General features: G+C 44.9%; 1 long non-coding RNA gene and 1 pseudogene across 1 annotated transcript; one reads left to right on the top strand and one right to left on the bottom strand.

Moving 5' to 3' along the window:
* Positions 1-271: 271 nt before the first annotated feature.
* On the top strand, positions 272-22,498 carry LOC123101384 (serine carboxypeptidase 1-like; annotated as a pseudogene).
* Positions 16,250-16,750, bottom strand: LOC123104015 (uncharacterized). The gene is made up of 2 exons (XR_006450075.1): positions 16,449-16,750; positions 16,250-16,334 (listed from the first exon to the last, which is right to left on the bottom strand). It is a non-coding gene; the product is annotated as an uncharacterized lncRNA (long non-coding RNA).
* Positions 22,499-27,536: the final 5,038 nt, after the last annotated feature.

Raw genomic sequence — 27,536 nt, 5'->3', positions numbered from 1 at the left:
GCATCCAAAACCGTTGGTAAAGACACTAGCAACGCATATATGGACTCTTAGATACGGAAAAATGTGTTGCTATATGGGGGTTCCTGTTGTAGTGCAAGTACGACTGGAACAACCGTAAGTGAAGCCTACAAATTAGAGTGGTACACAACTAGTATAGTATATCACCCAAGTAACACAACCCATAGTACAAGAAAGTTTTTGACACTACACTAGTGTCAAAAACATTCTTATATTATGGGACGGAGGGAGTACTAATGGATAACGTGACTAGATGTGTGCAGTGGCTAACGTGATCTTTCTGGAGTCGCCTACCGGCGTGGGGTTCTCCTACGCGAGCAACAACTCGAACAACAACAACAACATTGGCGACCCCAGAATCGCCGAGGACCTGTTCGTCTTCCTGCTCAAACGGCTGGAGCAGTTCCCAAAGTATAAGGGCCGTGACTTCTACATCGCCGGAGAGAGCTATGGCGGCCACTACGTCATGTAGCTCGCCACCGTCATCGAATCCATGAACGAGCTCTATGGCGCCGCTCTCATCAACCTTCGCGGCATCTTCGTAAGTGCCTTTCGCATGCGCCTTTGCAGAATTATTTTGGTTTGTTTTGCATGGGACATGCTTGTAGTTGTACCGGCCATATCATGTTTCGGTTGTGTCATCTAGGTCGGCAATCCGTACCTTGACAATTACAAGAACGGCGAGGGAAATCTGGAGTTCCTATGGAGCCACGGGGTGATCTCCGATGAGATCTGGGCGGGAATCCGTGCCAACAGCACCTTCACCCCAAAAGACGACTGTTAGTGCTACGTGGCGGTGCACGCATCCCAGAGAGGCAACATCGATCACTACAACATATACGCCCCGATCTGCCTTCAGTCGGAATGTGACGTACAATGTTGGAAATATGCCCTAGAGGCAATAATAAAATGATTATTATTATATTTCCTTGTTCATGATAATTGTCTATTATTCATGCTATAATTGTGTTATCCGGAAATCATAATACATGTGTGAATACATAGACCATAACATGTCCCTAGTGAGCCTCTAGTTAACTAGCTCGTTGATCAACAGATAGTCATGGTTTCCTGACTATGGACATTGGATGTCATTGATAACGAGATCACATCATTAGGAGAATGATGTGATGGACAAGACCCAATCCTAAGCATAGCACAAGATCGTGTAGTTCGTTTGCTAGAGCTTTTCCAATGTCAAGTATCATTTCCTTAGACCATGAGATCGTGTAACTCCCGGATGCCGTAGGAGTGCTTTGGGTGTACCAAACGTCACAACGTAACTGGGTGACTATAAAGGTATACTACAGGTATCCCCGAAAGTATCTGTTGGGTTGACACGGATCGAGACTGGAATTTGTCACTCTGTATGACGGAGAGGTATCTCTGGGCCCACTCGGTAATGCATCATCATAATGAGCTCAATGTGACCAAGTGTTTGGTCACGGGATCATGCATTACGGTACGAGTAAAGTGACTTGCCGGTAACGAGATTGAACGAGGTATTGGGATACTGACGATCGAATCTCGGGCAAGTAACGTACCGATTGACAAAGGGAATTGAATACGGAATTGATTGAATCCTCGACATCGTGGTTCATCCGAGGAGATCATCATGGAACATGTGGGAGCCAACATGGGTATCCAGATCCCGCTGTTGGTTATTGACCGGAGAGTCGTCTCGGTTCTGCTTGTCTCCCGAACCCGTAGGGTCTACACACTGAAGGTTCGGTGACGCTAGGGTTGTAGAGATATTAGTATGCGGTAACTCGAAAGTTGTTCGGAGTCCCAGATGAGATCCCGGATGTCACGAGGAGTTCCGAAATGGTCCGGAGGTGAAGATTTATATGTTGGAAGTCCAGTTTCGGCCATTGGGAAAGTTTCGGGGGTAATCGGTATTGTATCGGGACCACCGAAAGGGTCCCGGGGGTCCACCGGGTGGGGCCACCTATCCCGGAGGGCCCCATGGGCTGAAGTGGGAGGGGAACCAGCCCTTGGTGGGCTGGTGCGCCCCCCATGGGCCTCCCCTTGCACCTAGGGTTGGAAACCCTAGGGGTCGGGGGCGCCCCACCTGACTTGGGGGGGGGGCAAGTCCCCCCTTGGCCGCCCCCCCCCCCCCCCTTGGAGATGGGATCTCCTAGGGCCGACGCTCCCCCTAGGGGACCTATATATAGTGGGGGGAGGGAGGGCAGCCGCACCCAAGTCCCTAGCGCCTCCCTCTCCCCTCGTAACACCTCTCCCTCTCGTTGGAGCTTGGCGAAGCCCTGCCGAGATCACCGCTGCTTCCACCACCACGCCATCGTGTTGCTGGATCTCCATCAACCTCTCCTTTCCCTTGCTGGATCAAGAAGGAGGAGACGTCTTCCCCAACCGTACGTGTGTTGAACGCGGAGGTGCCGTCCGTTCGGCGCTCGGTCATCGGTGATTTGGATCACGACGAGTACGACTCCATCAACCCCGTTCTCTTGAACGCTTCCGCTCGCGATCTACAAGGGTATGTAGATGCACTCCCCTCTCCCTCGTTGCTAGATGACTCCATAGATTGATCTTGGTGATGCGTAGAAAATTTTAAAATTCTGCTACGTTCCCCAACAGTGGCATCATGAGCTAGGTCTATGCGTAGTTTCTATGCACGAGTAGAACACAAGATGTTGTGGGCGTCGATTTTGTCAATTTACTTGCCGTTACTAGTCTTATCTTGATTCGGCAGCATCGTGGGATGAAGCGGCCCGGACCGACCTTACACGTACGCTTACGTGAGACAGGTTCCACTGACTGACATGCACTAGTTGCATAAGGTGGCTAGCGGGTGTCTGTCTCTCCCACTTTAGTCGGATCAGATTCGATGAAAAGGGTCCTTATGAAGGGTAAATAGAAATTGGCATATCACGTTGTGGTTTTGGCGTAGGTAAGAAACGTTCTTGCTAAGAAACCTATAGCAGCCACGTAAAAATTTGCAACAACAATTAGAGGACGTCTAACTTGTTTTTGCAGCATGTGCCGTGTGATGTGATATGGCCAAAAGGATCTGATGAATGATATATGTGATGTATGAGATTGATCATGTTCTTGTAATAGGAATCACGACTTGCATGTCGATGAGTATGACAACCGGCAGGAGCCATAGGAGTTGTCTTAATTTATTTATGACCTGCGTGTCAACATAAACGTCATGTAATTACTTTACTTTATTGCTAAACCGTTAGCCATAGTAGTAGAAGTAATAGATGACGAGACAACTTCATGAAGACACGATGATGGAGATCATGATGATGGAGATCATGGTGTCATGCCGGTGACGATGATGATCATGGCGCCCCGAAGATGGAGATCAAAAGGAGCAAAATGATATTGGCCATATCATGTCACTATTTGATTGCATGTGATGTTTATCATGTTTTACATCTTATTTGCTTAGAACGACGGTAGCTTAAATAAGATGATCCCTCACAATAATTTCAAGAAAGTGTTCCCCCTAACTGTGCAATGTTGCGAAGGTTCGTTGTTTCGAAGCACCACGTGATGATCGGGTGTGATAGATTCTAACGTTCGAATACAACGGGTGTAAGCCAGATTTACACACGCAATACACTTAGGTTGACTTGACAAGCCTAGCATGTACAGACATGGCCTCGGAACACGGAAGACCGAAAGGTCGAACATGAGTCGTATAGAAGATACGATCAACATGAAGATGTTCACCGATGATGACTAGTCCGTCTCACGTGATGATCGGACACGGCCTAGTTGACTCGGATCATGTATCACTTAGATGACTAGAGGGATGTCTGTCTGAGTGGGAGTTCATTAAATAATTTGATTAGATGAACTTAATTATCATGAACTTAGTCTAAAAACCTTTGCAAAATGTCTTGTAGATCAAATGGCCAACGCTCATGTCAACCTCAACTTCAACGCGTTCCTAGAGAAAACCAAGCTGAAAGATGATGGCAGCAACTATACGGACTGGGTCCGGAACCTGAGGATCATCCTCATAGCTGCCAAGAAAGCATATGTCCTAGAAGCACCGCTAGGTGCAGCACCCATCCCAGAGAACCAAGACGTTATGAACGCTTGGCAGTCGTGTGCTGATGATTACTCCCTCGTTCAGTGCGGCATGCTTTACAGCTTAGAACCGGGGCTCCAAAAGCGTTTTGAGCAACACGGTGCATATGAGATGTTCGAAGAGCTGAAAATGGTTTTCCAAGCTCATGCCCGGGTCGAGAGATATGAAGTCTCCGACAAGTTCTACAGTTGTAAGATGGAGGAAAATAGTTCTGTCAGTGAGCACATACTCAAAATGTCTGGGTTGCACAACCGCTTGTCCCAGCTGGACATTAACCTCCCGGACGAGGCGGTCATTGACAGAATCCTTCAGTCGCTCCCACCTAGCTACAAGAGCTTTGTGATGAACTACAATATGCAGGGGATGGTGAAAACTATTCCTGAAGTATTTTCAATGCTGAAATCAGCGGAGGTGGAAATCAAAAAGGAACATCAAGTGTTGATGGTCAATAAAACCACTAGTTTCAAGAAAGGCAAGGGTAAGAAGAACTTCAAGAAGGACGGCAAGGGAGTTGCCGCGGCCGGTAAATCAGTTGCCGGGAAGAAGCCAAAGAATGGACCCAAACCTGAGACTGAGTGCTTTTATTGCAAGGGAAAGGGACACTGGAAGCGGAACTGCCCCAAATACTTAGCGGACAAGAAGGCCGGCAACACTAAAGGTATATGTGATATACATGTAATTGATGTGTACCTTACCAGTACTCGTAGTAGCTCCTGGGTATTTGATACCGGTGCGGTTGCTCATATTTGTAACTCAAAACAGGAGCTGCGGAATAAGCGGAGACTGGCGAAGGACGAGGTGACGATGCGCGTCGGGAATGGTTCCAAGGTCGATGTGATCGCCGTCGGCACGCTACCTCTACATTTACCTACGGGATTAGTTTTAAACCTCAATAATTGTTATTTAGTGCCAGCTTTGAGCATGAACATTGCATCTGGATCTCGTTTAATATGAGATGGCTACTCATTTAAATCCGAGAATAATGGTTGTTCTATTTATATGAGAGATATGTTTTATGGTCATGCCCCGCTGGTCAATGGTTTATTCTTAATGAATCTCGAACGTGATGTTACACATATTCATAGTGTGAATACCAAAAGATGTAAGATTGATAATGATAGTCCCACATATCTGTGGCACTGCCGCCTTGGTCACATCGGTGTCAAACGCATGAAGAAGCTCCATACAGATGGACTTTTGGAGTCTCTTGATTTTGAATCATTTGACACGTACGAACCATGCCTCATGGGTAAAATGACCAAGACTCCGTTCTCCTGAACAATGGATCGAGCAACCAACTTATTGGAAATTATACATACTGATGTGTGCGGTCCAATGAGCGTTGAGGCTCGCGGTGGCTATCGTTATGTTCTCACTCTCACTGATGACTTAAGTAGATATGGGTATGTCTATTTGATGAAACACAAGTCTGAGACCTTTGAAAAGTTCAAGGAATTTCAGAATGAGGTAGAGAATCAACGTGACTGAAAGATAATATTCTTACGATCAGATCGTGGGGAAGAATATTTAAGTCACGAATTTGGTACGCACTTAAGGAAATGTGGAATCGTTTCACAACTCATGCTGCCTGGAACACCTCAGTGTAACGGTGTGTCCGAACGTCGTAATCGCACTCTATTGGATATGGTGCGATCTATGATGTCACTCACTGATTTACCGCTATCATTTTGGGGATACGCTCTAGAGACAGCTACATTCACTTTAAATAGGGCACCATCTAAATCCGTTGAGATGACACCGTATGAATTATGGTTTGGTAAGAAACCTAAGCTGTCATTTCTAAAAGTTTGGGGATGCGATGCTTATCTCAAGAAACTTCAACCTGGAAAAAATGCGTCTTCATAGGATACCCTAAGGAAACCATTGGGTATACCTTCTACCTCAGATCCGAAGGCAAAATCTTTTTTTGCCAAGAACGGGTCCTTTCTAGAGAAAGAGTTTCTCTCGAGAGAAGTAAGTGGGAGGAAAGTAGAACTCGATGAAGTACTGCCTCTTGAACCGGAAAGTAGCGCAGCTCAGGAAGATGTTCCTGTGGTGCCTGCACCGACTAGAGAGGAAGTTAATGATGATGATCAAGGTACTTTGGATCAAGTTGCTACTGAACTTCGAAGGTCCACAAGGACACGTTCCACACCAGAATGGTATGGCAACCCTGTCCTGGAAATCATGTTGTTAAACAACGGTGAACCTTCGAGCTATGAAGAAGCAATGGCGGGCCCAGATTCCAACAAATGGCTTGAAGCCATGCAATCCGAGATAGGATCCATGTATGAAAACAAAGTATGGACTTTGACAGACTTGCCCGATGATCGGCGAGCGATAGAGAATAAATGGATCTTTAAGAAGAAGACGGACGCAGATGGTAATGTTACCATCTATAAGGCTCGACTTGTCGCTAAGGGTTATCGACAAGTTCAAGGGGTTGACTACGATGAGACCTTCTCACCCGTAGCGAAGCTGAAGTCCGTTCCGAATCATGTTAGCAATTGCCGCATACTATGATTATGAGATATGGCAAATGGACGTCAAAACAGCATTCCTTAACGGCTTTCTTAAGGAAGAATTCTATATGATGCAGCTGGAAGGTTTTGTCGATCCTAAGAATGCTAACAAGGTATGCAAGCTCCAGCGCTCCATCTATGGGCTGGTGCAAGCATCTCGGAGTTGGAACATTCGCTTTAATGAAATGATCAAAGCGTTTGGGTTTATGCAGACTTATGGAGAAGCCTGCGTTTACAAGAAAGTGAGTGGGAGCTCTGTAGCATTTCTCATATTATATGTGGATGACATACTTTTGATGGGAAATGATATAGAACTTTTGGACAGTATTAAGGCCTACTTGAATAAGTGTTTTTCAATGAAGGACCTTGGAGAAGTTGCTTACATATTAGGCATCAAGATCTATAGAGATAGATCGAGATGCCTCATAGGTCTTTCACAAAGCACATACCTTGATAAGATGTTGAAGAAGTTCAATATGGATCAGTCCAAGAAGGGGTTCTTGCCTGTGTTGCAAGGTGTGAAATTGAGCTCAGCTCAATGTCCGACCACGGCAGAAGATAGAGAAAAGATGAGTGTCGTCCCCTATGCCTCAGCCATAGGATCTATCATGTATGCCATGCTGTGTACCAGACCTAATGTAAACCTTGCCGTGAGTTTGATAGGAAGGTACCAAAGTAATCCCGACATGGAACACTGGACAGCGGTCAATAACATCCTGAAGTACCTGAAAAGGACTAAGGATATGTTTCTCGTATATGGAGGTGATGAGGATCTCATCGTAAAGGGTTACGTCGACGCTAGCTTCGACACAGATCTGGATGACTCTAAGTCACAAACCGGATACGTGTATATTTTGAATGGTGGGGCAGTAAGCTGGTGCAGTTGCAAGCAAAGCGTCGTGGCGGGATCTACATGTGAAGCGGAGTACACGGCAGCCTCGGAGGCAGCGCATGAAGCAATCTGGATGAAGGAGTTCATCACCGACCTAGGAGTCATACCCAATGCGTCGGGGCCGATCACTCTCTTCTGTGACAACACTGGAGCTATTGCCCTTGCCAAGGAGCCCAGGTTTCACAAGAAAACCAGGCACATCAAGCGTCGCTTCGACTCCATTCGTGAAAATGTTCAAGATCGAGACATAGATATTTGCAAAGTACATACGGATCTGAATGTCGTAGATCCATTAACTAAACCTCTTCCGCGAGCAAAACATGATCAACACCAGAACTCTATGGGTGTTCGATTCATCACAATGTAACTAGATTATTGACTATAGTGCAAGTGGGAGACTGTTGGAAATATGTCCTAGAGGCAATAATAAAATGATTATTATTATATTTCCTTGTTCATGATAATTGTCTATTATTCATGCTATAATTGTGTTATCCGGAAATCATAATACATGTGTGAATACATAGACCATAACATGTCCCTAGTGAGGCTCTAGTTAACTAGCTCGTTGATCAACAGATAGTCATGGTTTCCTGACTATGGACATTGGATGTCATTGATAACGGAATCACATCATTAGGAGAATGATGTGATGGACAAGACCCAATCCTAAGCATAGCACAAGATCGTGTAGTTCGTTTGCTAGAGCTTTTCCAATGTCAAGTATCATTTCCTTAGACCATGAGATCGTGTAACTCCTGGATGCCGTAGGAGTGCTTTGGGTGTACCAAACGTCACAACGTAATTGGGTGACTATAAAGGTATACTACAGGTATCCCTGAAAGTATCTGTTGGGTTGACACGGATCGACACTGGAATTTGTCACTCTGTATGACGGAGAGGTATCTCTGGGCCCACTCGGTAATGCATCATCATAATGAGCTCAATGTGACCAAGTGTTTGGTCACGGGATCATGCATTACGGTACGAGTAAAGTGACTTGCCGGTAACGAGATTGAACGAGGTATTGGGATACCGATGATCGAATCTCGGGCAAGTAACGTACCGATTAACAAAGGGAATTGAATACGGAATTGATTGAATCCTCGACATCGTGGTTCATCCGATGAGATCATCATGGAACATGTGGGAGCCAACATGGGTATCCAGATCCCGCTGTTGGTTATTGACCGGAGAGTCGTCTCGGTCATGTCTGCGTGTTTCCCGAACCCGTAGGGTCTACACACTTAAGGTTCGGTGACGCTAGGGTTGTAGAGATATTAGTATGCGGTAACCCAAAAGTTGTTCGGGGTCCTGGATGAGATCCCGGACGTCACGAGGAGTTCCGGAATGGTCCGGAGGTGAAGATTTATATATTGGAAGTCCAGTTTCGGCCATCGGGAAAGTTTCGGGGGTAATCGGTATTGTACCGGGACCACCGGAAGGATCCCGGGGGTCCACCGGGTGGGGCCACCTATCCCGGAGGGCCCAATGGGCTGAAGTGGGAGGGGAACCAGCCCCTGGTGGGCTGGTGTGCCCCCATGGGCCTCCCCTTGTGCCTAGGGTTGGAAACCCTAGGGGTGGGGGCGCCCCACCTGACTTGGGGGGCAAGTCCCCCCTTGGCCGCCCCCTCCCCCCCCCTTAGAGATGGGATCTCCTAGGGCCGGCGCCCCCCCCCCCCTAGGGGCCCTATATATAGTGGGGGGAGGGAGGGCAGCCGCACCCAAGTCCCTGGCGCCTTCCTCTACCCTCGTAACACCTCTCCCTCTCGTTAGCTTGGCGAAGCCCTGCCGAGATCACCGCTGCTTCCACCACCACGCCGTCGTGCTGCTGGATCTCCATCAACCTCCCCTTCCCCTTGCTGGATCAAGAAGGAGGAGACGTCTTCCCCAACCGTACGTGCGTTGAACGCGGAGGTGTCGTCCGTTCGGCGCTCGGTCATCGGTGATTTGGATCATGACGAGTACGACTCCATCAACCCCGTTCTCTTGAACGCTTCCGCTCGCTATCTACAAGGGTATGTAGATGCACTCCCCTCTCCCTCGTTGCTAGATGACTCCATAGATTGATCTTGGTGATGCGTAGAAAATTTTAAAATTCTGCTGCGTTCCCCAACACATATACGCCCCGATCTGCCTTCAGTCGGAACGTGACGGCACCTATCACTCCAGCAGATACATAAGATAACGAGATCACAGTTTTTCGCAACACTACTACTACTGCTGTTGCTGCTACTACTACTACTACTACTACTAATAATAATAATAACAATAATAATAATAACAATAATAATAATAACAACAATAATAATAATAATAATAATAATAACAACAACAACAACAACAACAACTATAATAATAATAATAATAATAATAATAATAGTAATAATAATAATAATAATAATAATAATAATAATAATAATAATAATAATAATTGGCCATGGTCACAGTTTTTGCCATTTTGATTTGTCAGCTGGCTGGCTACGACCCGTGCATGGACCACTACGTCGACGCTTACCTGAACAATGGCGAGGTGCAAGAAGCTCGGCATGCCCGGACAAACACAAGTTGGTCAGGTTGCGAGTAAGTTATATGTAGTCTATATGCATAATGCTCTGTGGAAAGTGCCCGCAGAGGCCGAGCTCCATTGAGCTCTTTATTTTTTCAGTAAAAATATCTTTTCCACATCTCGAAAAAATCTGAAAAATAGTTTTCATGTAGATATATACTTGTAGTATACATGTATAAAATTTCATGAATGTATATATTCATATGTGATGTACACAAACGAGACAAATACACGGATTAAAATAGGCTTTTTCTTTGCAGTATTTGTGTCAGATATTTGTCTTTTGTGTGTAGGACGCAAATAATCAAATTATTTAATAAAATTTTATACATACTTGGAGAATATGCATATGCATTTGCAGATTTTTTTTTGACATTTTTTGAAACTTTTAAATATATTTAATTTTTTGGCAAAACGAGCTCCATGGAGCCCGGTCTTTGCAACGCCACACTCTAATGCTCTGCTGCTACAGAGCACTTCACCCCATTTTATTTTTGTTCTTGCTCTTGAGCGCAACAGTGCAACACCCCAATCTAATTTGCACTACGATCCTTCTTTTCTTTCAGCTTAGACTTGGGCTATAACGACGGCCCAGTTTCCATGGTGCTAACCATCAGAAGGCTAGTCAAATGTGGGTTAAGCGTATGGATCTTCAGGTACTGTAAATGTGATATCTATATTCCATTCCAATTTCATGCATGAATTGAACACTGAGCAAGTGAGCATTGAGTAGAATAAAGCAAGCATGAGGTTTCTAACTTGAATGAGCACCTTTCCTCCAGTGGCGATATGGACTCCATATGCTCGATTACCTCGATGAGGTACTCTGTCAACGATCCCAACCTACCCATCACAAAGCCATGGCGCCCTTGGTACACCCCAGACAATGAGGTAATTAATGGATGAGCAGAAACATATGGTACTAAGAGCCAAAGAGAGCACTTCTGCTCCTCTACTCTTTCCTCAAGGGCACGCTACCACCTGCTGATATCCCCAACTGAATTGGGCTATTTGGATACTCACATGTCTAAGTGTATTTTCGTTAATGTTGGATTGACTCCCTCCAGCCTCACAATAAATCGTTGCTTACACCTTTCAAGATATGGATAACAATGTATCCATGCGTATGTCTAAGGGTTTAACCCTCGTGTGATGATGAAAAGAGTTGCAATTTTGTTCATATTGAAGATAATAAAAGTATTAGCATATCATAGCTTGTCCCAGGTAAACATGTTTGAATTTTAATCATAGTGTATCTCCATTTGTTAGGCATATTCAAGTTTATATAGTATTGTTGTCTCGGGACAATAGGAGAGTAGGGGCTATCATAATAACATAGTCACAACAAAGATTATTAGGGGTGCGTGTACATGGACTTGTAGTGAAGGTCGTCAGACACCGACAAGATGGACAGTTTGATATGTTTTAAATAGGTTTGGTCACCTTGTTGGAGTGTGGCCTACTCCTATGACATGAAGGATGTTATGTCGAGATTAGATCGAGCCTTCTGAGGCGACCGCTAGTCTTGATTCTCGACTCCAGGCTATATGGAACTTCTCGGATGTCAAGAGACTAGCCCCCTCCCCCCCCCCCCCTCCTCCTCCTCTCGTAATGAGTTTTAGATGAATGAGCCTCTACCCCTTACCCTTAGGGGTTTCTATATGTCAGCAGTCCTTGAAAAAGACCAATGCTACCTTCTGAGGTAATAGGAAAGAGGGGTACATAGTTATACGTGTAGACCAACTAGTCCATGGAGGGATAAGGATGAGGAGATGGCACATGGTCCATAGTGGACTAGCAAGAATTCCTCAACATAAATGTTTTTTTCTTCATGGGGCTTCTACTTTGACATTGTCTTTCATTTATTATCTCATTCTTTTACTTTTTTACCATGCCTGTTAGCATGGACTTGTCTAATTGTGTTTATTTGATTTAGTATGAATTTTCACTATGTTGCTACCATGTAGGACTGGGTGGGATCCTAAGGGAATTTCATTACCCCCCCAATAGAAGTCTTGTTGAATCTGAGTCACAAAAGTCATCATTGTGGCTACGGGTGAAAAAAACATGATTCTTGTCCATCCTCATCTTTTATTGTGCTCATTGTTAACATTGTGAAACATTTCTTATTGCCCGAGATTGTTTTGCCAGGAAAATGTTCAGATCATTCCAATTCACGGAGGGATACTGGCAAAGATAGAATCCTGAAAAATATTTGCAAATACGTCCTAGTGGGTCTCCAATAAAATGGGTTCAACGCCCAATTATGAAATCGTTGGGAGAAAAGGGTGAATTAAAATACATCCTAGTGGGTCTCCAATAAAATGGGTTCAACGCAACAGGTCATCTAGTGGTATGAGTGGCCAAAACTAACAAAATGTGTTCAACGCAACAAGTCATCTAGTGGTATTAGTGGCCAAAAGTGACAAAATGTCTTTGATGGAACAAAATGAAGTTCTAGTGTCAAAAAAAGTGGAAAAAGATTTTAGGGCAAATAATGGAAGGGCCAAACAAGAAATTTTCTCTTCTTATGAAGACGAATAAAAATATGTGTTCATGAAGGTCACATGAAACTGTATGGAAGAGAGGGATGGTTGGCACCCCCAATCTTTTGATCTCCTTAAAAGAAGTAGGGATGCAGTAAGCTAAAGCAAGACATTTAAGTTACACAAACACCCTGCCTGAACTCACATACGCCATCAAAGTCTATCGATGAGTTCCTTTTGTTGCCCAACTAGATACTTATACTCATGTACATGATCAAGGAATGATGTATTGTGGACGCCACCGCTGATATTTATGTTGTTTCTTAGTTCACAATATGATGTGTTGATCAACATTATATTCACGTTTATGGAAGTTAACATAGCTTGCAAAAACGTCTTATATTGTAGGACAGAGGGAGTATCTTTGAGAAACATCAAGCAGAAGGTAGACACACCACACACAACACCACCACCAACACATTTATACACTCAGGTAGTGCCTACTAAAGACCAGAGTCACGGGACATAAAGATTGAAAAAAACCACCACTTACACCTCGTTATTGATGTAAACTTCACTTCCTACTTAAATGATAATCCGCTCTAATGAGACATATGATAAAATAGGGGTAGTGTGTTGGAGTACAAAGAAATTTTGGATCAACCAACTATATGTTAGTTCTAGATATTATATCTACAAACACTTGTACTAATAACACGAATCACAAGAGTATCTTCAACCAATCCCCTAAACTTTAACTCCTTATAATTTAAGGAGTTAAATAGTGGTCAGACCTAACTAAACCTTGAAATTTAACCCCTCAAACAAACTGACTCTACATGGAAGTTTTTGTCCATCTTCTTCCTTCTTCCTTCCAGCGACTAGGACAGAGATAACAACGGGTTAGAAGAGGCGCTTGGGACGGTGATGGGAGGCCGGAACGGAGGCACATATAGCACACACCACCACGCCTGAGTGTATGACAATGCGCATGCACACCGGCCGCTGCAGACCACACACGCATCCGGCTAATACACCAGGCACGAACAACACACAAAAGGGGAACAGTTCGCATCCGCAAATTTCTTTCCACATCCGTTTCTGGACAGGGAGGACCAGTTCACGGACACGGATACAGAAGAACGTTCACTACTAGAGATATGAGTTTTAGCCACCAAGGTGACCGGTTGCTAAAAGTTCAAAATTGATTGCTACTAGTCTACTGCTACCAACACCACTTGGTCGCTTCGTGGTGGCTATAGTCTAGTCGCTATAGATATTGAGCGACCAACATTGCAAACCCTGGTCGCTACATGTCATATCAATAGCTACCAACCAAATCTAGTGACTAATGGCATCAAGCGACTAAGGGAGACTTGGTGACTAATGACATATAGAGACCAAGTACGACTTGGTTGCTAAAAATTTACAGCCACCATGTACATGGTTAGTGGCTAGAGATATCAAGTGACCAGCCAAGGCTTGGTGACTAAAAGAATTTAGAGACCAGCTACATGTTGGTGACTAGACATCTTTTGTAACCCTTAAAATTGTAAACCATGGTAACTAAAGGCATAAGAAAGCAACTATATCATAGCTACAATATATTACCACACGCTGACATTTATAGTTGCTAGAAATCTTAGAATTTTAGACATTCTACAGGAAGAAGATCAGAATCAGCATTTGTAAACTTATGATCCAAACATTACATTTGGATCATTTGCAAGCCAAATTTTGTTTCACAACTAGGAAAGACTATTCTAGTATTTGTAAAGTACCACTTTAGTACTGCTCCAAACATATAATCCAATCACCAACTAGGAAGTATTCTACTCCCTCCGTCCCATAATATAAGAACGTTTTTGACACTACACTAGTATAAAAAACGTTCTTATATTATGGGACAGAGGGAGTAGTATTTTGCATCTAGTATTCGCAAGCCGAATTTACAAAGCAGGAACTACTCTTTTGGCATTTGGGTAAACTGAACTTTTGGCATCTGCAAAGAATCAAGTTTAGCACTGCTCCGATCACTCCCCACATGTCCTCTACACCTGGAAAATTCGAAATAAGTTAAAATGACGTCGATGATGTTCATTTATTGATGAATTCAAAAAAATGTGCATAGTTACTGACTTTGGTCAAAAGGGTTGCTAGGTATATTCATCACATATACTCTAGGTTGCGAATAAACCAATTGACCCAGGAACATGTTACTAACTTTAAATCTGTTCACCCAGAAACATGTATTTCCTTCAATGAAAATCTAGTGTTGTTGCTCTTGTGCGTACAAGGATAAGTACTAGGATTGCTGTAGTAGGGTGAGTGATAGCAGCAACCTATTGATTGGCAAAAGGTACTACTATTTGCATTGTGCTTCTAAAAATGCATGCATCATCAATATGGTTATATATCTCATAGCAAAACTTTGTGTGTGTGTGTGTGTGTGAATCGTTAACTGAAGCCAGTAATGCAGGTATTCAGATATTCGAAAGGTACTATGCAAGTTGACACACTAGAACAATTAAGCTGCTCGAAATAGGAACCGCACACCAGATCCATATACAATTAATAAAACTAAGACTAAACTGAAATTGCAAAGCATGTAATTCTTTTTTTAATTCATTGGTAGTCGCGGTCTTCTCCAGAGTCAGTAAACCCACTTTCTTGGTAATTTCATTGGCAAACATAGATAGAACCAAGCACAATTTAGAAGATGCTCATAAACTTTACTTCAAAACTACATAATAGCAATGCAAACAGTGTACCTCTCCAAAATTGCTTCACCCCCTCGACCCTCCATATGAGACCAGAGAACCTGTAATTTTTAAATTCAAGTTCAACCTCTTGAATAAATATGCCAAATCACACGATGAGAGGCAAACTGACTTTTTGAGAGTTATACTGATCATACCATCAGAAGAGTAGATCTGTAGCCTGACCTGAAAACAGATCTATTAGTTGGGAAACCGAGCTGTCTCGCACTAGTGCCGTCCATGACCCCGACCTCTGATGTAACCATATACCATATTCCTTGCTCGGTTAAAGGTACTTCGCCCTCCTTTATATGTTCATTCCGCTTCTGCAACATTTCTTCCTGCATTAATAATACAAGAAATGAAAGGCATTTACATTCTTAAATGCAGCAACATAATAATGTATTTAAAAGTACCCAAATTTATTGTTAGTATAATGCAACACTAACAACTTTCAATTATTTGAACAACCGCAGCCATTAAAGTCCAGTTCTGCCATCCCTACTACTTAAAAGTACAAGAACCATATAGTCAAGCAAAAATTATTTGATTCCCAATGATGACAATGCTTGATGAGGATCTTACAGAAATTGACTTTCTCAGTCTTAAATTACTACAGTCCTAATAATAGTGCACCATCTACTACAAGTCATGAGAAAATAGGGCACTTCAAAGTTTGTACCTATGTCATGCACATGGTGAAACAGATTCAAGCACGGTTAAAGCCTTTTGCTGCATAGCTGCCAACTTCTTTCTCTCTTATTACCGACCCATTGTTGGCACAAATAGCATGATCATTCCTCTCTAAGCTCTAGCTATTATTTTTCTCTGTTTCAGAGGTCATTTCTCCCATTTCTTGCTCTCTAGTTCTCATTTGTGTCTAGTATTCTCATTGCTTAATCTTTCTCAACAGAAATTAATTTGTTACATGGCACTTACATGTTTATTCCTGGCATCTTCTGATGCCCATCCCTTCTTATCACTAGAGTAACACTCCTTGTACAGTCTGATATTGACACAATTCTGATAATACAAGATTTGAAGTCAAAAGACATGAATATAAGATAGCTACAAGTTTATATATTCTGCTTTCACAACAATTGTGACACAAGATAAAGATAAGTAATAGTGACTTACTAATTCATGTTGAACAGCTACAAATGACTTTGTTCCCTTCATGTGAACATAAGGTAGGTTTGAGCGGTTAGCCTTTCCAATTGTGGACCGTTTATGCATATGGTAATTTTATGTGAACAAATAAGGCAGGGTTGAGTGATAAAGATAAATGCAGAACTGCTGAAACCCACTCCAAGACTACTATACCTTAAATTCTTCTGTTTCAAAATGATCACAGAGCCATGGTACCGTGTAAGAAGTCCAATCTCTCTGGAAAGTAGTTCATTGTTTTCTCCAATAGGTTTTCTCTCTTAGGTGGATGACCTGCCATTTTGGTCAAGTTCAGATTTGCTATGTCAATAGAAATAAACCACGAGTTACATAGTAATTAGATATGTTGTGGCGACAGAATAATATCATAAGTGTCAATAGTAATCTGATATAACCTAAAACAGGACACATATAGTCTAATATAACCTAAAACATGAGACATATAGGCTGATATAACCACAAACAGGATAGGTATAGTCTGATATAACCCGAAACCTGACACTTATAACCTGATACAAGACACCATTATTCTAATATAACCTGAAACAGGACACATGTGGTCTAGCATAACCTGAAACAGGGGACATATAACCCCTTTTGGATCAGTAAGAATTTCCGGTGCAACATCATGTCGACACGAGATATTGCCTTCAAAAGTTTCATCTATGGAAACATTGGTAGCTTCCTCCTCAATATGCAGTAAGTATATAATATACAAGTCCTGTTGCTGTAAGTATCAATATGCAGTAACACTATACTGTATATTTTACCACATGCATATTATATTCAAATCACAAACCGAATGCTACATCGTAGGCCCAGCCAGTTTTCAGATCACAGATCGAATGCTACATGTATATTTTACTTCCACATTTCCACAAACACTTGAAGTGCACATCTAGCCATCAAGAACTCCAAGCAAATTAATGGAGGGACACGTGGATGGAGGTAAGGACAGAGGGGAGATCAATCTTAAGGGTTGAAGCCTTTGCTGGTGTTGACGGTGAGAGCGAGATCTCGTTGGCTGCGGCAGAGCTGGTTAGGGTTGGAGAAGGTGGAACCCTAGGCGTCTGTTGCGGCAGCAGACCTTGCGCCCCTCTGCTACCGAAGCCGCTTCTCTTCGCCCACGCGGCCATTGCCGCAGCTGCTTCCCTTCCCCCACGCAGCCGCGCCGCCACCACCGCCGCAAGGGACAAGCCCGCCGCTGCCGCCGCGAGGAACAAGCCCGCCGTTGCCGCTGCCGCCGCGAGGAAGAGGCCCCTCTCCGATGCGCCCTCCGCCTTCCGCCGCCCGCTCCGATGAAAAAAAACCATAGGAATGCGTCGGTCGCCGCCAGGGGCGATTCAGGCCGCCGCCGCCGCCGCCGCCACGGGCGATTCGATTTGGGGATACGCTAGGAACCGTACGAGTGACTTGTCTTTTTGCATATTAGTCCTTGGTTGCTATTTCTGCCCTCTATACAAACTCGTGAGTGTACAGCTCATAGGCCTATTGTGACCAAGGAACTAATTAACCGGTTGCAATTAGTACATCTACAGCCACCAAACCGCTTGGTTGCAAAATATCTGGTGGCAAATGGTATATTTTCTTGTAATGGCTGCTTGCATACATTTCAATTACCATCCAAATGAAGTGGACGAAATTCGTGCAAACATGATCGGATTTCATTCAAGTTCGGATATAATTTATATTAACGGACGACATTCATGCAAACACGGCGGATTTGCATGACACTTCTAACATTTAGAACAAAGAAAAAACTATGATGGGCGCCGGCGTCCAAGCCCTTGTTATTCTCTTTCTGGGACCGCCTCCTTCATCCTCGTCTTCATGAGCACCGGTGATAAGAACCATGAAGTGAAGGTGCGGTCTTCGGCAAGTAAGAGTAGAACACCGGAGACAGACCGGCCCACATGGTACACCAGGGGGTGCCACCTCCCGTGTCCTACTTATTCTCGAAGGAGTCTGCACCCTGTTCGTCACTGGTGGACGTGAGGTCCACGGTGAAAATGGTGGCGCCAGCGTTGTCGTCGTCCCACCGGGACGCTTGATAGTTCTTTGGCGGCATGTAGGAGGCGCAGCTGACGTTGTTCTCCTCTGCGATCGCCTACAGTTGCGCCTCCGCGGCGGCTGCTTCCTGGCGAGTTGTGGCTTTAGCGCAGACGGTCTCGTTGATCGCAAGCTACTTCGCGACGAAGTTGGGGTTCACCGGGGCCAAGGCCGCCACGGCCTCCTCGCTCGCATGCTCGCCATCGATCTGGCCCTCTGCCAGCCGATGCTACTGCAGGAGAAACAGGTTGTACTGGTGTTTCTCTTGCGCCTGTTGGAACGCCGACATAGGCGCCCTGGCGGTGTTGTAGTGCGCGTGCGCCTGCTCCATGGTGAAGCCAACGTGCACAGGCCCGGGTTTTGGTGCCGTGTCGTTGGACCCCGTCTTCATCGTGGGGTCATCCTCGTCGTCAGAGACCTCAGGCGAGCTGGCAGGCAAGTCAGCCTCGATCCGCCTAGCACGGCCGCTCTGCCAGGCGGCCCAAAGGGCGGCCACCTCGTGCTTCATCTCCGTGGAGGGGGGGTCTCCCACAGAGCTTCGCTGACTGCAGTCATGGCGGATACGGCACAAGGGTTAAGGATGTGGAGAGGCTTGTGTTGTGGCGTGAAGTTAGCCAGGTGTGGTCGCCTTTAAGTTTCGGATTTCGGTGAGACCAGGCGTCCGGGTGCGTCAATGCACAGCGTCAGAGTTGGTTTCTCGGCCGACGAGCCTGCTTAACGGCGGCATATAGACGAACGGGGCATTGAGCGGGCGTGGTAGATATCCGTCCTGTCTAGTAACACGTCACCAGCATTGAATAGGCGCGGACACCAGAGGCGCGTCGCGTGCGACATCCTCGACCGGTGTGCCGCTTCAATGACGGAAGCGGTGAGAGGTCGCGTCCGCCCTGAGCCGTCTTCAATGTGCAGGTGCGCTCTACAACGACATGAATGTGGGCATCCGGCGCCAGACGGAAATGCGTGCGGCCAAGGGCGGAGGGGTTTGGGTGGTCAGGGTGGTAAAAAGCGGATGTTGGTACTGTCTGGACGCCCACAAAGCCCCCCACATTTTTCTCGAGTTTGTGGGAGAAAGTGCGTCCGGTCCGCCCTGCGGATCAACATAAGCCCGCATTGAATGGCTTCCACGGCCCGGACAGCGTGATCCAGACGTATGCAGGCGGTTTGAGAATCGGTGTCGAAGATACCCTAAACATTTGAGAGTTCGGCTAGGTGTGGTGAACTCCTCATTTTGCTCTTCTAAAGATATTTAGGGCATCGATTAGAAATGCTCTAAACATACCTACTCTTCGCAGTTTGGCTATGGTATGCGTCCAAAGGAATGTTATGACGTAATCAAGTGCGTTCACATCTGGAAGCCTGGAACTTAAAACATCATTTTTCTAAGCGAACATTTACCATTTCCATCTTGGTCTTAATCGAAGTAAATTGTCAGTAAGCCCATTGTGTTAAAATTTGCTTCCGCCGGCCGGCATTCTTAACCCACCGCTAGAGTTGGGTCCTTCCGATGTACTCCATGGTTAGCCATCATCGTCTCACCTGACCGTTCGCGCCATGTAAACTCAAAAATTACCATCGGGGAATCCAAACCCGGCAAGTATAGCTAGCCAACAGCCTTGGAGAATCCGAGCTGCATGCTTCTATTCAGACCGTTGTTTATCGGATCTCAGTTACTCACCTAGGAGTAATATGCATTTTCCTACTCCATATATACACCTCGACAGGCAGATTGATCTTTCACAAGATCACAAAGTCACAGGCGAGATGGTTGGGACTACCTTCTTCCTGCTGCTGGTTCTGCTGGGCGCATCACTTGCAGATGCCTCCCAGGAGGACCAGCTCAGGAAGTTCATCTTGTCCACGGCCAAGAAGAGGCAAGCTTTAAGGGCCAGTAGTGCGAACGTGCCCGAGGAAACCGACCCATGGGCCGACGCCAGCAGCTTCAGCCACCTGCCAACGCAATTTCCGTTCCCACCTCTGGGCGCCAAGGCGGCCGACAAGATCGCTGCGCTGCCCGGCCAGCCGCCGCGGGTCAACTTCGACCAGTACTCCGGCTACGTCACGGTGAGCGAGAAGCACGGCCGGGAGCTCTTTTACTACTTCGTCGAGGCCCCCTACGAGGCGGCCTCCAAGCCGCTCCTCCTCTGGCTCAACGGTGGGCCCGGGTGCTCGTCGCTCGGGTACGGCGCCATGACGGAGCTCGGCCCGTTCCGAGTGAACCCCGACGGCAAGACCCTGAGCAGGAACAAGCATGCCTGGAACAACCGTAAGTGTCTAAGTCGAACTGTCTTCTGAGCGGAGTAGATATCACTGATCATTGTTTTATACTGAACTGAGAAGATTACTATGTGCAGTGGCTAACGTGATCTTCCTGGAGTCACCGGCCGGCGTGGGGTTCTCCTACGCGAGCAACAACCCGAACAATAACGACAACGTTGGCGACCCGAGAACCGCCAAGGACGCGTTCGTCTTCCTGCTCAAATGGCTGGAGCGGTTCCCGGAGTACAAGGGCCGCGACTTCTACATCGCCGGAGAGAGCTACGGCGGCCACTACGTGCCGCAGCTCGCCACCGTGATCGAATACATGAACGAGCTCTACGGCGCCACTCTCATAAACCTCCGCGGCATCTTGGTAAGTACTAGTGCCTAGTTTGATTCACCTCCTTTTGTCCCGCAACTTATTACACACTTATATCCATTTCTCGTCACGTTATATATATGTAGGTCGGCAATCCGTACCTTGACGATTTCATGAACGACAAGGGGAGCCTCGAGTTCTTATGGAACCACGGGGTGATCTCCGACGAGGGGTGGGCCAATATCCGTGAAAACTGCACCTTCACCTCGAAAGACGACTGGCAGTGCTTCGTGGCGTCGCGCAAGCCCCGGATAGGCAACATCGATCTCCACAACATATACGCCCCGATCTGCCTCAAGTCGGAACGTGACGGCACGTACCACTCGTCCGGCTACGTAAGATCACACCGTTGATCGGCTAGTCTCGATCATTTTTTCCCAATGAAAATAAAACATTTCTATGGGCAGCAATGCAAACATTTCTACTACTCGAACAGCTACATAAGATAGCTATAAGAATGAAGAAAAAAAAATCTTTGACCATTCACAGTACGTCTTTATAAATTATGGTTTATCAGCTGGCTGGCTACGATCCGTGCATCGACCACTACGTCCTGGCTTACCTCAACAATGGCGAGGTGCAACAAGCTCTGCACGCCCGGGCCAACACAAGTTGGACAGCTTGCAGGTAAGTACTGTATAGTACTTACCGCGCGCAAAAAAAGTACTGTATATTACACACAATACCTGCTACAGAGCACGTCTTCCCAATCTTTTTTTTTCTTTTCCTTTGAGCGCAACGCCCGGTCTAACTAATTTGCACTACGCAACTTCATTTCTTTCAGCCCAGACTTGGACTATAACGACGGCCCAGTTTCCATGGTGCCAACCATCAGAAGGCTAGTCAAACGTGGGTTAAGTGTATGGCTCTATAGGTACTATATATATGCATGCACACATTGAGCATTGAGCAGAATAAAGTAGCTACGCTTCAGGTTTCTAACTAGAACAACCACGATTTCTTCAGTGGGGATATGGATGATGTGTGCCCCATTACCGCGACGAGGTACTCCGTCAACGATCTCAACCTACCCATCACGAAGCCATGGCGCCCTTGGTACACCCCAGACAGCGAGGTAATTGCTGGGTGTTCAGAAATGGACATCGAAAAAAGCCAAGTAAATTCGATATGATGTGTGCTTGATCCTGTGATGAAATTAATGGGGTAGTGGTGGATTTAGGTTGGAGGCTATGTTCAGCAGTACAAGGGAGGCTTCACGTTTGCATCAGTGAGGGGTGCTGGCCATCTGGTTCCTAGTTACCAGCCAAAGAGAGCGCTTGTTCTTCTCTACTCTTTCCTCAAGGGCGTACTCCCACCAGCCGACATCCCAAAATGAGTTGTGTTATTTGGACGGTTACTTGTTTATTGTGTGTTCTGATTAATGTTGGATTGACTCCCTCTCCATCCTCAGAATAATCATCGGTTACACACAAACTTTGATGTATGGATAAAAATATATTCAGGCCATTTGTCATGTGGTTTTAACCCTTGTGTGCTTATGAAAAGAGTTGTAATGTTGTTTGCATTGAAAAGCATAAATGCTTGTACCGGATAAGCATGTCTGAATTTTAATCTTAATTAGCGTATTTCCCTTGTTAAGCATATGTTAGTTTATACAGCCTGAGCTCAAACCAGAGTTCTTGGCGAATCTTGTTAGGATCTGCGGCTCTGAGCAACTCCCGATTCTGGTTGGGGGTGATTTGAATATCATTAGGAGGAGAGAGGAAAAGAACAATGATAATTTCGACGACAGGTGGTCGTTTATGTTTAATATCATTATCGAAAGCTTGGATCTAAGAGAGGTAGAGCTTTCGGGTAGAGAATTTACTTGGGCTAATGCTTTGCCAAATCCGACATTTGAAAAACTGGATTGAGTCCTAACGAGCTTCTTGGATTTGGTAGCCATGGAATGGGTTAAGGATGCAGGAGGTAGGACTTCGGTTGAGCGCTGACAGAATAAGATAAGGCATTTGAGAAGTTTTTTTGCATGGGTGGGCTAAGCATCTTAGTGGGATTTATAAGGTCGAAAAGGAAAGGCTCCTTACACTTATTCAGTCCCTAGATTTGAAAGCCGAGTCCACAATTCTGCAAGCCACGGAGCTTCATGCTAAACTGGAGGCGGAGATGAGGTTGAAAGAGCTTCTCCGTGAAGAGGAATTAAAGCGGGCGCTGCGGGCTAAGGTTCGCAAAGTTGTCCAGGGGGACGCGAACACTCAATTATTTCACTTGATCGCTAATGGCAAGCACAGAAAGAAGAGAATTTTTCAGCTTGAACAAGATGAAGAAACGATTTTAGGACAGGATAACCTAAAATTATACATAACCGAATACTACAAGCAGTTGTTTGGGCCTTCGATGGATAATTGTGTGTCCCTAGATGAGTCCAGAATTGAGGATGTGCCTCAACTTACTGCTGATGAGAATGATATTTTTATTGCCCTGTTTTCTGAGAAAGAGGTGTTTGAAGCCATTACGCAGATGAAAAACAATAAGGCTTCAGGGCCGGATGGTTTTCCGGCAGAATTCTATAAAAAGTATTGGCATATTATTAAGGGGGGTTTGCTACCAATGTTCCATGATTTATTCTCTGAACAGCTTCAGTTATTTCACTTAAATTTTGGAACAATAACATTGCTTCCTAAGAAAACAGAGGTTGTGTTTCTCTGAACAGCTTCAGTTATTTCACTTGAATTTTGGAACAACAACATTGCTTCCTAAGAAAACAGAGGTTGTGAGAATTGAGCAGTTCAGGCCGATCTATCTTCTTAATGTTAGTTTCAAAATTTTCACCAAGGTTGGGACTAATAGGCTCACACAGATTACGCATTCTGTGGTGCAGCATTACCAAACTGCTTTCATGCCGGACAGAAACATCCTAGAAGGGGTTGTGGTCCTTCATGAAATGCTCCACGAAATTCACACAAAAAACTAGATGGAGTTGTTTTTAAGATGGATTTAGAGAAAGCGTACGATAAAGTCAAATGGCCTTTCCTTCAACAGGCCTTGCGTATGTGTAAGGGTTTGATGAAGCCTGGCGACTCCAGGTCGAATCATTCACGCAAAAAGGGAGTATTGGAATTAAAGTGAATGACGACATGGGTCATTATTTCCAGACACATAAGGGCCCGAGACAAGGGGATCCGACGTCTCCTATTTTGTTCAACATTTTAGTTGATATGTTGGCAATCCTGATAGGAAGGGCTAAGGAGGCTGGTTAGGTGGGTGGATTGGTGCCTCATCTAGTTGATGAAGGTGTGTCTATTCTACAGTACGCAGATGACACGATCATCTTTATGGAACATGACTTGGCAAAAGCGAAAAATATGAAGCTGGTGTTATGCTTATTTGAACAATTGACCGGGTTAAAGATTAACTTTCACAAAAGCGAACTTTCCGTTTTGGAAGAGCTAATGAGGAACACGAGGCTTATCTACAATTGTTTGGGTGCGAATTGGGGACTTTACCTTTTACATATTTAGGTATACCAATTCATCATCGCAAGCTAATAAACAGAGAATGGAAGTGTATTGAGGATTGCTTTGAAAAGAAACTGAGTTGCTAGAAGGGCAAGCTTATATCATACGGAGGCCGATTAATTCTGATAAATTCAGTTCTCACGAGTATGCCTATGTTTTTCTTGTCTTTCTTCGAAGTCCCAGTTGGAGTTAGAAAAAGACTGGAATTTTATCGATCCCGATTCTTCTGGCAGAGCGATGAACTAAAAAGAAAGTACAAACTCGCCAAGTGGGATATTATCTGTCGACCGAAAGACCAAGGGGGTCTTGGCATTGAGAATTTTGAGGTCAAGAACAGATGTCGTCTCAGCAAGTGGTTGTCGAAGTTATCTGTCGAGACTGATGCCACTTGGGGGCAGATCCTTCGTAGCATGTATCTTCACTCCAAAACTTTGTCCCAGATGACAGCGAGGCCGACTGACTCACCTTTTTGGAAAGGGCTTATCAGAGTAAAAGTAGTCTTTTTTAATAGGACAAAGTTTATTATCGGCAATGGTGCTACCACACGATTCTGGGAGGATACTTGGCTCGGAGAGACCCCACTTGCACTTCAATACCCGTCTCTGTATCATATTGTTCAACGACGTGATGCTTTCGTTGCAACGGTACTTCAATCCATTCCCCTTAATATTCAGTTCAGGAGGACGCTAGTCGGTAATCGTTGGGAAGAGTGGCTCCATCTAGTGAGTAGACTGATGGAGGTTCAGCTGTCTCAACAACCCGATAAATTACGCTGGAAGCTTACTAGGTCTGGAGAGTTTACAATTAAATCAATGTATCTTGATGTTATCAATTCAAGCTCTATTCCCAGTTCCAAATATGTTTGGGCAATCAAAGTTTCTTTGAAAATTAAAGTGTTTATGTGGTTTGTACATAAACAAGTCATCTTAACCAAGAACAATTTGGCCAAGCGTAACTGGACAGAACCTACTAGGTGTAGTTTCTGTGATTGGGATGAAACCATCAAACACTTTTTTCTTGATTGCTCATTGGCCAAAGTTCTATGACGGACGGTCCACATTGCCTTTAATATTACTCCTCCGAGTTCTGTTAGTACGTTATTTGGAATGTGGCTTAACGGGATAGAGTCCGAAACAGCGAGACACATTCGCGTAGGAGTATGTGCTTTATTATGGGCAGTCTGAAACTGCAGAAATGATTTGGTTTTTAACAGAACGACAATATTCATTTTTCGCAGGTTATTTTCCGAGCCACTGCGTTGATCTGTATGTGGTCGCTACTCACTCCGACGGAGGCCAAGGGCGTTTGGTTACTGGATCTATCCGGTGGGAAATGGTAGGACGGGATATTTTCAACCGGTTTGGTTGGCGGTCTTATAATAGGATAGGCAATTAGTTTACCTATCTTTCTTATGCCAGCCGGTTGTGGCTTTTTTGGCTAGTTTTGTTATTGGCCCTTTGGCTCTTTGTGAGCTTTCCTTTACTTTTGTTTGAGACTTTAAGACCTTGTTGAACATATTTGCTTATTTATAAAGTTGGTTGTATGCATCGTTCTAATGCAGAGGCCGGGGAGCCCCCCCCCCCTAGAAAAAAATACAATAGACTATTCGTGATCATTGTCGTGTACATATGTGGCCCTGCCGCCAGTTAATATACACCGCCGGTAAAAACAAGAAGATGTCGTTGTAGAATACCAATCGGCTTTCCCTTACCACATTTTCATGGTTGGCTATTTCCACGAACTATAGCCATCATGTCAAAGTAAACGAGTGTTGTTACCACATGGTCGACTATTGCAAAAAATCCTCACCTATAACTACAAACCTAGACTTAGTTGTGCCCATTGGTGTTTTGGTTGTCAGTTATTCCATAAGATAAGCATGCGTTATGAATACATTGTCGGTATAACATGGCATAACAGTGCATTCCTTACTACCCGTTGGCTAAGTACAAACACCATCCAACAATATGGCGAAGAACTATGTGTACACTTCAAGTTGGTGGCTATTTCTCCTGCCTATCAGCGCCAATGCTCATAGCCTTGGTTCTGACTTGAACTATACAGAAATTGGGCAACACTCAGTTAGTTGTGAATTCTTCAATGACCTTGGGCTATTTATTTCATAGTCGGCAAAGATTACATATCTAGTAGGGAACGAGCAGCGTTTGTATTGCTGGTATCAACAATGTTGCAAAGCCTCTCTTGAAGCTACAAGGAGTAATTAAGACCACTGGGGGCTTCGATGAGCACCAATACTACAAAGCCGCCTCCGATGATAAAAATACGTGAGACCATTGGGTGCTTCAACGAGCATCGCCGATGTTGCAGGGGATAACTGGTTGCAATGCATGGCTACTTCGCTGTGGTCCAGTGGTGATTACAACTCATGGTGGGATTGACACCTGTAACTAGCCCTCCTGTTGGATACATGTGTGTGTAGGAGGGGGGAGAGGGGTTTTGCTGCGCAGCAAGGCGTCCGACACAAGGCCTGTGATTTGCGAAGGAGAGAGACGAGCCCGAGCGAGAAGCTGATCCAATGACACATACGAATGTCCCGTAGTAGGCAAGGTGGTTGAATTCTCCCATGTATCAGATGGTTGGCTCCTAGCATGGGCAATTCACTATCTGACCTAGCCATCCATCCATTACTATTCTTTTTTCGGTGGACATGTCCAATAATATTTAAACTGCTCTTCACTTGCTTTTACCAGACCGAACAACTTCCTTATTATCTCACTTTCATAATATTAGCATGTATCCTGAGAGACAGTCGGATTTGTCAAGGATGGACCCCATCAAATACGGCGAAGGTACTCATCCATAGGAGCCGCCACATCCTTTGTACCTACATTACATTTGCATAATTAAACCTATGGGAAAATATGTGGGGCTTATTTG

This window comes from Triticum aestivum, chromosome 5A (assembly GCF_018294505.1).
Source record: "Triticum aestivum cultivar Chinese Spring chromosome 5A, IWGSC CS RefSeq v2.1, whole genome shotgun sequence".
Taxonomy (NCBI): domain Eukaryota; kingdom Viridiplantae; phylum Streptophyta; class Magnoliopsida; order Poales; family Poaceae; genus Triticum; species Triticum aestivum.
This window is presented reverse-complemented; position numbering and strand designations above follow the sequence as displayed.